This window comes from Nerophis lumbriciformis, linkage group LG20, assembly GCF_033978685.3.
Source record: "Nerophis lumbriciformis linkage group LG20, RoL_Nlum_v2.1, whole genome shotgun sequence".
Taxonomy (NCBI): domain Eukaryota; kingdom Metazoa; phylum Chordata; class Actinopteri; order Syngnathiformes; family Syngnathidae; genus Nerophis; species Nerophis lumbriciformis.
In genome coordinates this window covers 3,759,333-3,770,662 of record NC_084567.2, presented here as the reverse complement: position 1 = coordinate 3,770,662, position 11,330 = coordinate 3,759,333, and positions in this window count along the sequence as shown.

Sequence of the window (11,330 nt, the reverse complement as noted above, 5' to 3'; positions counted from 1 at the left end):
TAAGTAATATTCTAATTTTGTGACACACGGAATTTTGGATTTTCATTTGTTGCCACTTCAAATCATCAAAATTAAATGAAATAAACATTTGAATGCATCAGTCTGTGTGCAATGAATAAATATAATGTACAAGTTACACCTTTTGAATGCAATTACTGAAATAAATCAAGTTTTTCAAAATATTCTAATTTACTGGCTTTTACCTGTAAAGTCCCATTTGACTGAACACACACAGGAGAAACCCCATTTTAATGTGCAGTTTGTGGGAAAACTTTACTAAAAAAAAGTAATTTTACTCGACACATGAGAAAAAACATTTAATAGTTCAGAGTGCGGTAAAGACATTTCCCAAAAGACCACTTTTACTCTGCACATAAGATCACACACTGGAGAAAAAACATTTAATTGTTCAGTTTGTGGGAGAGACTTTACTAGTGCGAGCCTTTTGGCTCAACACTTGAGAACGCACACAGGAGAAAAAACTTGTTCAGTTTGTGGGGAAAGCTTTTCTCGCAAGGACTGGACACAAAAACAACACACACAGGAGTATAAAAACATGTATTTGTTCAGTATGTGGTAAAAGCTTTTTTAGAAAGAGCCTTTTGAGTCGACACATGAAAAAACATTTGATTGTTCAACCTGTGGTAAAAAAAAATTCACACAAGTTCCATTTGAAAGAACACATGATAACACACACGAGAGAAAAAACATTTAATTGTTCAGTTTGTGGTAAACACTTTTTTTCCCAGGCGACGTAAGGCGCTACACGTGATTAAACACATTGTAGTAAAAATCATGTAGGTGTTCAACATGTGGTACAAGAAAAGATGCCGGACAAATACATTTAGATTAAGACACAAGAACACACATTGGAGAAAAAACATTCAGCTCTTCAGTTTGTGTTCAAATCTTTACTCGAAAGAGCATTTTGTCTGCTCACATGAGAACGCACAAAAGAAAAACCCTTTAGTTTCACTGTTTGAAACAAAAGCTTTTTCCTGAAAGAAATTGCCGCAACACACTATGAAACAGATTGGACAAAAGTTTAGTTTGCGGTGTAAGATTTGTATTGGAAATTTTCTAATCAAGTAGTCAAACAACATTGTCTTTCTTAGATTTATTTGAGAAGCTCGAGCATCTGAAAAAGGCACAGGTCACATGTAAGGAGTGCGCAATAGGAAGAGAGAGGCGTTAGCTCTTTTATACACTGAATAGTAGGTTTCAGTCAGGATAACGGAGAGCTTGGTGGCTGCCTAGGGAAAGTTGCTACTTTCAGGATCAGTGACTGTGCAATTGTATAAAACCTAAATGTTGCCCAAGACAGATTTTTCTCTCTAGTGCTTGATGTTACATGAAAATGCACACGCTTGTGACATTACATTTTTATGATTTGACAATCTTTTAGCACAAACTGGTCAACTAAATTGATTTTTTTCCCTGCGTGTTTCAGCATCTGTCGTAGCAAACTTTTTTAAGGCCCCATATATATATATATATAATATGTTAGATATAATGATGACTCCGTCAGTACTAGTGTTAGTGCAGCAGAGAGCGCCATTTTGTAACAGCAATGACGTAATGTTGACTATGTATGGGCATGATGGATGTGTGTTGACCAGTGTAATTATATTAATCAAGATAGTAAAGAAGAAGGTCACACCTTAGTGGTGGCTCATTGTCCACTTTGAAGTGTATGAAAATGAATGTTCAAGCTGAGAAAATCAGCTCTTTTGTGGAATAAAAACTGTTGGATTCTACCTGAGCTGCCTACCGTTCCTCTCACCAGCAGTTTCCTACTGGTCGTAGACATCCGGGTCGAGTTTTAGCAGCAACAAAGTCACAGTGACACTTTTTTACAAAGGGATCTCTGCTGAGAACATCCACTATTGTGTTCTTGGTGCCTAAGGTCCTAAGGCGAGGTGGGACTACATGTGATCGCTTAAACCAGACCTGGGCAAATTAAAGCCCGGGGAACGCAAGCTTTTCAATCTGGCCCGCCGACCATTCCCAAAATAATTTTTTTTTAGATCTTTAAAGGGGAACATTATCACCAGACCTATGTAAGCGTCAATATATACCTTGATGTTGCAGAAAAAAGACCATATATTTTTTTAACCGATTTCCGAACTCTAAATGGGTGAATTTTGGCGAATTAAACACCTTTCTATTATTCGCTCTCGGAGCGATGACGTCACATTGTGTCGTCACATCGGGAAGCAATCCGCCATTTTCTCAAACACATTACAAACACAGAGTCAAATCAGCTCTGTTATTTTCCGTTTTTTTCGACTGTTTTTCCGTACCTTGGAGACATCATGCCTCGTCGGTGTGTTGTCGGAGGGTGCAACAACACGAACAGGGACGGATTCAAGTTGCACCAGTGGCCCAAAGATGCCAAAGTGGCAAGAAATCGGACGTTTGTTCCGCACACTTTACCGACGAAAGCTATGCTACGACAGAGATGGCAAGAATGTGTGGATATCCTGCGACACTCAAAGCAGATGCATTTCCAACTGGACTGGACAGATCAGCTTTCAGGAAAAGAGAGCGGATGAGGGTATGTCTACAGAATATATTAATTGATGAAAACTGGGCCGTCTGCACTCTCAAAGTGCATGTTGTTGCCAAATGTATTTCATATGCTGTAAACCTAGTTCATAGTTGTTAGTTTCCTTTAATGCCAAACAAACACATACCAATCGTTGGTTAGAAGGCGATCGCCAAATTCGTCCTCGCTTTCTCCCGTGTCGCTGGCTGTCGTGTCGTTTTCGTCGGTTTCGCTTGCATACGGTTCAAACCGATATGGCTCAATAGCTTCAGTTTCTTCTTCAATTTGGTTTTCGCTACCTGCCTCCACACTACAACCATCCGTTTCAATACATGCGTAATCTGTTGAATCGCTTAAGCCGCTGAAATCCGAGTCTGAATCCGAGCTAATGTCGCTATAGCTTGCTGTTCTTTCCGCCATGTTTGTTTGTGTTGGCTTGACACTTGTGATTTAGGGCTATATAAATAAACATTGATTGATTGATTGATTTAAGAAACTCTGCCCGGACAGCTCCGCAAAAGAGGACATTTCAGTCTATCGTAGCCCTTTAGCTCCTAGCAAGCCGTGTGTTGTGCCTCGGTGTGCATTGTTTACACAACGTGCGTTACGCTACTTATTATGTCCGTGTGGAAAGTCGTTCAGTACACCTCCGAACCGAACTGGAACCCCCGTACCAAAACGGTTCAATACCAATACACGTACCGTTACACCCCTACTAGTTATTATGGTCATCTAAGTCAGTGTTTTTCAACCTTTTTTGAGGCAAGGCACACGGAGGCACACCACCAGCAGAAAACGTTAAAAAAAATTATACTCCACCAGGTCGTCGTGCCTTATTTTGAGTTTGTTGGCGTTTTCCTGTGCTTTAGTTCTTGTCTTGCGCTGTTATTTTGGTGGCCCCTTCCTGTTTTGTTGGTGATTTCCTGTAGCAGTTTCATGTCTTCCTTTGAGCGCTATTCCCCGCACCTGCTTTGTGTTAGCAAGCAAGGCTATTTAAGTTGTCGCTACCCTGTGTGGACATTGTTGATTGTCACGTCAGGTGCGGATGTGCTTTGCGGACGCCGTAAGTTTTTGCTGTCGTCCAGCATTCTGTTTCTGTTTACTTTGTAGCCAGTTCAGTTTTACTTTCGTTTTGCATACCTTTTCCTTTCCCTTTTGTTCATTTTTGGTTTGAGCTTTTTACCTGCACGCCGTGGTCTGCATATTGGGATCACAACAAACCATCCTCGTCTCACCCGACACATTTCGACTTTTACAAAGCAATTAACTACCTGCTGCCACCTACTGACATGGAGTATTACGTGGTTACCCTGCCGAATTTTACACAGCACAGACATTAAGCAACGGCACATTATTTGCAGATTATAATTATTGATTTGCAAAAAATATTTTTTGGACCAATTAGGTGAAGTTTCATAATTTTCCACGGCACACCAGACAACATCTCACGGCACACTGGTGTGCCGCGGCACAGTGGTTGAAAATCACTGATCTAAGTCACAGCAGCTCAGACGAGGCACCAAGCAGTGTGGGTGGGGAGCGTTTCCACAGAGTGTTTCCAGAGCCTGAAATGTGGGTGTCAGGGACAGACGCAGAAGGACATTTTCCACTGCAACAACAGTACTGAAATGAAGGCTAAAAGGGCATTAATGGGAGCCTTAAAAAAAAAAAAATATATATATATAAGTAATGTTGCGTTTGGTCCAGTTGTTCCTCCCAGGGAATTCAAGTCACAAGTCGCTCCCAAGCTCTTTACGACACTTAAAGCTGCGTAGAAAAACCACCAGAGACAGAATAGGTATTTTGTAATATATTTGCAAAGCTTTGCATATACAGGTAAAAGCCAGTAAATTAGAATATTTTGAAAAACTTGATTTATTTCAGTAATTGCATTCAAAAGGTGTAACTTGTACATTATATTTATTCATTGCACACAGACTGATGCATTCAAATGTTTATTTCATTTAATTTTGATGATTTGAAGTGGCAACAAATGAAAATCCAAAATTCCGTGTGTCACAAAATTAGAATATTACTTAAGGCTAATACAAAAAAGGGATTTTTAGAAATGTTGGCCAACTGAAAAGTATGAAAATGAAAAATATGAGCATGTACAATACTCAATACTTGGTTGGAGCTCCTTTTGCCTCAATTACTGCGTTAATGCGGCGTGGCATGGAGTCGATGAGTTTCTGGCACTGCTCAGGTGTTATGAGAGCCCAGGTTGCTCTGATAGTGGCCTTCAACTCTTCTGCGTTTTTGGGTCTGGCATTCTGCATCTTCCTTTTCACAATACCCCACAGATTTTCTATGGGGCTAAGGTCAGGGGAGTTGGCGGGCCAATTTAGAACAGAAATACCATGGTCCGTAAACCAGGCACGGGTAGATTTTGCGCTGTGTGCAGGCGCCAAGTCCTGTTGGAACTTGAAATCTCCATCTCCATAGAGCAGGTCAGCAGCAGGAAGCATGAAGTGCTCTAAAACTTGCTGGTAGACGGCTGCGTTGACCCTGGATCTCAGGAAACAGAGTGGACCGACACCAGCAGATGACATGGCACCCCAAACCATCACCCAACCATGCAAATTTTGCATTTCCTTTGGAAATCGAGGTCCCAGAGTCTGGAGGAAGACAGGAGAGGCACAGGATCCACGTTGCCTGAAGTCTAGTGTAAAGTTTCCACCATCAGTGATGGTTTGGGGTGCCATGTCATCTGCTGCTGTCGGTCCACTCTGTTTCCTGAGATCCAGGGTCAACGCAGCCGTCTACCAGCAAGTTTTAGAGCACTTCATGCTTCCTGCTGCTGACCTGCTCTATGGAGATGGAGATTTCAAGTTCCAACAGGACTTGGCGCCTGCACACAGCGCAAAATCTACCCGTGCCTGGTTTACGGACCATGGTATTTCTGTTCTAAATTGGCCCGCCAACTCCCCTGACCTTAGCCCCATAGAAAATCTGTGGGGTATTGTGAAAAGGAAGATGCAGAATGCCAGACCCAAAAACGCAGAAGAGTTGAAGGCCACTATCAGAGCAACCTGGGCACTCATAACACCTGAGCAGTGCCAGAAACTCATCGACTCCATGCCACGCCGCATTAACGCAGTAATTGAGGCAAAAGGAGCTCCAACCAAGTATTGAGTATTGTACATGCTCATATTTTTCATTTTCATACTTTTCAGTTGGCCAACATTTCTAAAAATCCCTTTTTTGTATTAGCCTTAAGTAATATTCTAATTTTGTGACACACGGAATTTTGGATTTTCATTTGTTGCCACTTCAAATCATCAAAATTAAATGAAATAAACATTTGAATGCATCAGTCTGTGTGCAATGAATAAATATAATGTACAAGTTACACCTTTTGAATGCAATTACTGAAATAAATCAAGTTTTTCAAAATATTCTAATTTACTGGCTTTTACCTGTAAGTAATGTTGCGTTTTGGACCAGTTGTTCCTCCCAGGGAATTCAAGTCACAAGTCGCTCCCAAGCTCTTTACAACACTTAAAGCTGAGTAGAAAAACCACCAGAGACAGAATAGGTATTTTGTAATATATTTGCAAAGCTTTGCATATACATTGAGACCAGTCCAGCATAGAACATTCAATCGCGCCGCCAAGATGGTCTGCCCCCCCCCCCGAGAAACCCTCTCCCCTCTTAAGTCTCTCTTCTTCCCACCCTGGCAGTCATGTCCATCCATCCATCCATTTTCTACCGCTTATTCCCTTTGGGGTCGCGGGGGGCGCTGGAGCCTATCTCAGCTACAATCGGGCGGAAGGCGGGGTACACCCTGGAAAAGTCATGTCCCTCCAGCCAAAACACATGCCCATTATCTCTCTTTCTTACATTCCTCACTCAAGGTTAAGCACACAGTTTGCAGACAACCAAAAGACCACAATTGGAAGAAAAACACTAGCTGTTTTGTAATATGATTATGAAATAAAAGAAGTAACACTTAAATTCGGATATATGTAAATATCTGCCTCCGACAGTAACTAAATAGTTACTTTTCACAGTAACGCATTACTTTTTGGTGTAAGCAGCTGAGTTAGTAACTGAGTTACTTTTGAAAAAAAGTAACTAGTAACTGTAACTAGTTTCTTGTTTTCAGTAACTAACCGAACACTGATAAGCACTAACGCAGACCAATTAGTTATAGCAGCGCCGTGACCATTTTGGTGTGTGCCTATGTTGACATAACCATGTGGCCTGCTGCTGCATCGCTTCCTTGCTCCCTCTTAAGTTTATTTTAGATCATAAATCATGCATCTCACCTGAAAAGGATATGGCCGAGGAGACGACCATTTAGGACCCGGAACTGGCGAGAACGACATGGGACCCTGACGACACTACAATATGAAGTATGTACGATAAAACACTGAATATTTGGAGTATGTGAAAGTTCGACTCTTACATTGTTTTGTTTCCTTCTGTGACATTGATGTGTATTTCTGGTCTTGTCGTCCTCGTCCGGGCAGAAGGGCGACACGGCAGTGCGGCTGGATCAAAAGAGACGTCGGAGACGCTTTACTCAACTAAAAGTTGCTTTATTACAATCGAGCGTCATTATACAGGACTGCAGTACCTGGAGGTGGTCAAGTCAAAAAAATTAGGCACTCTTCACTTCCATTTTCTACCGTTTGTCCCTTTTGGGGTCGCTGGAGCCTATCTCAGCTGCATTCGGGCGGAAGGCGGTGTACACCCTGGACAAGTCGCCACCTCATCGCAGGGCCAACACAGATAGACAGACAACATTCACACACTAGGGACCATTTAGTGTTGCCAATCAACCTATCCCCAGGTGCATGTCTTTGGAGGTGGGAGGAAGTACCCGGAGGGAACCTACGCACTCACGGGGAGAACATGCAAACTCCACACAGAAAGATCAACTTGGAGGAGCCAAACCATCAGTTTTTATATTCCTCCTTTCTGTCTCAGGGTGTGTGCTAAGTCAGGACAGCACAACCTGACCATGTAAGGAGATGTGTAATCCATGTGTAAGTGAAAACAACCTCTACAGGTTGTACCTTAAATGTTGGCTTGAAGATAGACATGGAGTCTATCCTCCAGGACAGAGCTATCACTTTTGCATTCCGAAGTCTGAATTCATTGCCTCTTCTCGTGAGAGAGTTAAAGGGGAACATTATCACCAGACCTATGTAAGCGTCAATATATACCTTGATGTTGCAGAAAAAAGACCATATTTTTTTTTAACCGATTTCCGAACTCTAAATGGGTGAATTTTGGCGAATTAAACGCCTTTCTAATATTCGCTCTCGGAGTGATTGGGAAGCAATCTGGCATTTTCTCAAACACCGATTCAAATCAGCTCTGTTATTTTCCGTTTTTTCGACTGTTTTCCGTACCTTGGAGACATCATGCCTCGTCGGTGTGTTGTCGGAGGGTGTAACAACACGAACAGGGACGGATTCAAGTTGCACCAGTGGCCCAAAGATGCCAAAGTGGCAAGAAATTGGACGTTTGTTCCGCACACTTTACCGACGAAAGCTATGCTACGACAGAGATGGCAAGAATGTGTGGATATCCTGCGACACTCAAAGCAGATGCATTTCCAACCATAAAGTCAAAGAAATCTGCCGCCAGACCCCCATTGAATCTGCCGGAGTGTGTGAGCAATTCAGGGACAAAGGGCCTCGGTAGCACGGCAAGCAATGGCGGCAGTTTGTTCCCGCAGACGAGCGAGCTAAACCCCCTGGATGTCTTGGCTCACCGTCCCTTATGCCACCGAAGATGATCAAGAGAAGAATATCGACCCTAGCTTCCCTGGCCTGCTGACATCAACTCCAAAACTGGACAGATCAGCTTTCAGGAAAAGAGCGCGGATGAGGGTATGTCTACAGAATATATTAATTGATGAAAATTGGGCTGTCTGCACTCTCAAAGTGCATGTTGTTGCCAAATGTATTTCATATGCTGTAAACCTAGTTCATAGTTGTTAGTTTCCTTTAATGCCAAACAAACACATACCAATCGTTGGTTAGAAGGCGATCGCCGAATTCGTCCTCGCTTTCTCCCGTGTCGCTGGTTGTCGTGTCGTTTTCGTCGGTTTCACTTGCATACGGTTCAAACCGATATGGCTCAATAGCTTCAGTTTCTTCTTCAATTTGGTTTTCGCTACCTGCCTCCACACTACAACCATCCGTTTCAATACATGCGTAATCTGTTGAATCGCTTAAGCCGCTGAAATCCGAGTCTGAATCCGAGCTAATGTCGCTATAGCTTGCTGTTCTATGCGCCATGTTTGTTTGTGTTGGCTTCACTATGTGACGTCACAGGAATATGGACGGGTGGTTAAAATCAGGCACTTTGAAGCTTTTTTTAGGGATATTGCGTGATGGGTAACATTTTGAAAAAATCTTCGAAAAATATAATACGCCACTGGGAACTGTTTTTTAATGGTTTTAACCATTCTGAAATTGTGATAATGTTCCCCTTTATTCCAATCGACATACGAATGTCCAACTAAGGCCCCTTAATTTATTAAGGACTCAACCGTTATTTACTTAAACCTGGTGGTTCGCTTTAATATGAGTTAATTAATTCACTTCAACATCCTCCAGGTTTTGCAATCAATCAGAAATATTAGGCAGCTAAAATGCACCCAATGAATATTACCCATCATGCTTTGTAGTAAATGTATATGAGTGTGATTTTAATTTGTGTATGGTGCTTAGACATGTTCTATAATGTACATGACATTTAGTGAGCAGGCTGTGTGTTAACTTTCTGTGTTGATTATAGATTATGTGCACCTTGAGTATAAAAGGTTGTTTGGGTTGGGTAATATAAAATGATGCCAAACACAAATTATTTCAAAGTGACACTCATAGTCATTAATTAAAGTAACCAACAGTCTACACAAGATGGTGGTGTTTCAGTAGCGATTGGGCTGTAAGGTAACAAAAATTGAACTCAAACTTTGTCACTGGTACTTGTTCTTCACCACCTGGAACTTGAGTTTAAACAACTCCAAGACCATATGATTTACCGTATTTTCCGCACTATTAGCCACACCTAAAAACCACAAATTTACTCAAAAGCTGACAGTGCGGCTTTTAACCCGGTGCGCTTTATATATGGATTAATATTACGATTCATTTTCATAAAGTTTCGATCTCGCAACTTCGGTAAACAGCCGCCATCTTTTTTCCCGGTAGAACAGGAAGCGCTTCTTCTTCTACGCAAGCAACCGCCAAGGTAAGCACCCGCCCCCATAGAACAGGAAGCGCTTCTTCTTCTACTGTAAGCAACCACCCGCCCGCGTAGAAGAAGAAAAAGCGCGCGGATATACCGTACGTTTCATTTCCTTTGTGTGTTTGCATCTGTAAAGACCACAAAATGGCTCCTACTAAGCGTCAGGGATCCGGTTCATGAAAAGACGCAATCTCTCCATCCGCACACGGATTACTATTTCACAGCAACCGATATTCCTGTGAACCGCACTGTGGATACAACGGGAGCACGTACGGTGAATATTCGCACCACAGGGAATGAGAAGTCATCCTTCACTGTGGTTCTAGCTTGCCATGCTAATGGCCAGAAACTTCCACCCATGGTGATATTCAAAAGGAAGACCTTGCCAAAAGAGACCTTTCCAGCCGGCGTCATCATAAAAGCTAACTCGAAGGGATGGATGAAGAAAAGATGAGCGAGTGGTTAAGGTAAGTTTAAGTTTACGCGAAGAGGCCGGGTGGCTTTTTTCACGCAGCTCTGTCCATGTTGATATACGTATGTTTGTGATTGCACATTTGCGTACATTTTGGGAGTGAACAGAGTTGTTAGAACGCTGGTTTTTAATATATTATTAAAGTTTGACTGACCTATCTGACTGTTTTTTTGACATTCCTTTAGCGCAGTTAGATGCGGCTTACAACACGGGGCGGCTTATAGGTGGACAAAGTTTTGAAATATGCCGTTCATTGAAGGCGCGGCTTTTAACCCAGGGCGCCTTATGGTGCGGAAAATACGGTAAGCCCCAATTCCAACCCTTGATGCTGAGTGAGGTAATGGCTCCCATTTTTATAGTCTTTGGTATGACTCGGCCGGGGTTTGAACTCACTACCTACTAATCTCAGGGCGGACACTCTAACCACTAGGCCGCTGAGCCAGGGTTTGCATTCACGACCTACCAATCTCAGGGCGGACACTCTAACCACTAGGCCGCTGAGCCGGGGTTTGAACTCACGGCCTACCGGTTTTAGGGCGGACTCTCTAACCACTAGGCTAGTGTTTTTCAACCTTTTCTGAGGCACACAACCAGTAGAAATCATTGAAAAATGAAACTCAGCAGCCGATACCGACGATAAAAAGTTCCATCCATCCATCCATTTTCTACCGCTTATTCCCTTCGGGGTCGCGGGGGCGCTGGAGCCTATCTCAGCTACAATCGGGCGGAAGGCGGGGTACACCCTGGACAAGTCGCCACCTCATCACAGACGATACAAAGTTGTCTTTGCAATTGTTGGATGTGAATTCAAAGCATAACCAAGCATGCTCCACTATAACTCTTGTCTCAAAGCAGGTGTACTGTCACCACCTGTCACATCACGTTGTGACTTTGTGGAAGTGGCTTCCTAGCAGCTCCACTGTAGACACGGCACAAGAGCCAAGCGTGCAGGTTTAAAGGGGAACATTATCACAATTTCAGAAGGGTTAAAACCATTGAAAATCAGTTCCCAGTGGCTTATTATATTTTTCGAAGTTTTTTTCAAAATTTTACCCATCACGCAATATCCCTAAAAAAAGCTTCAAAGTGCCTGATTTT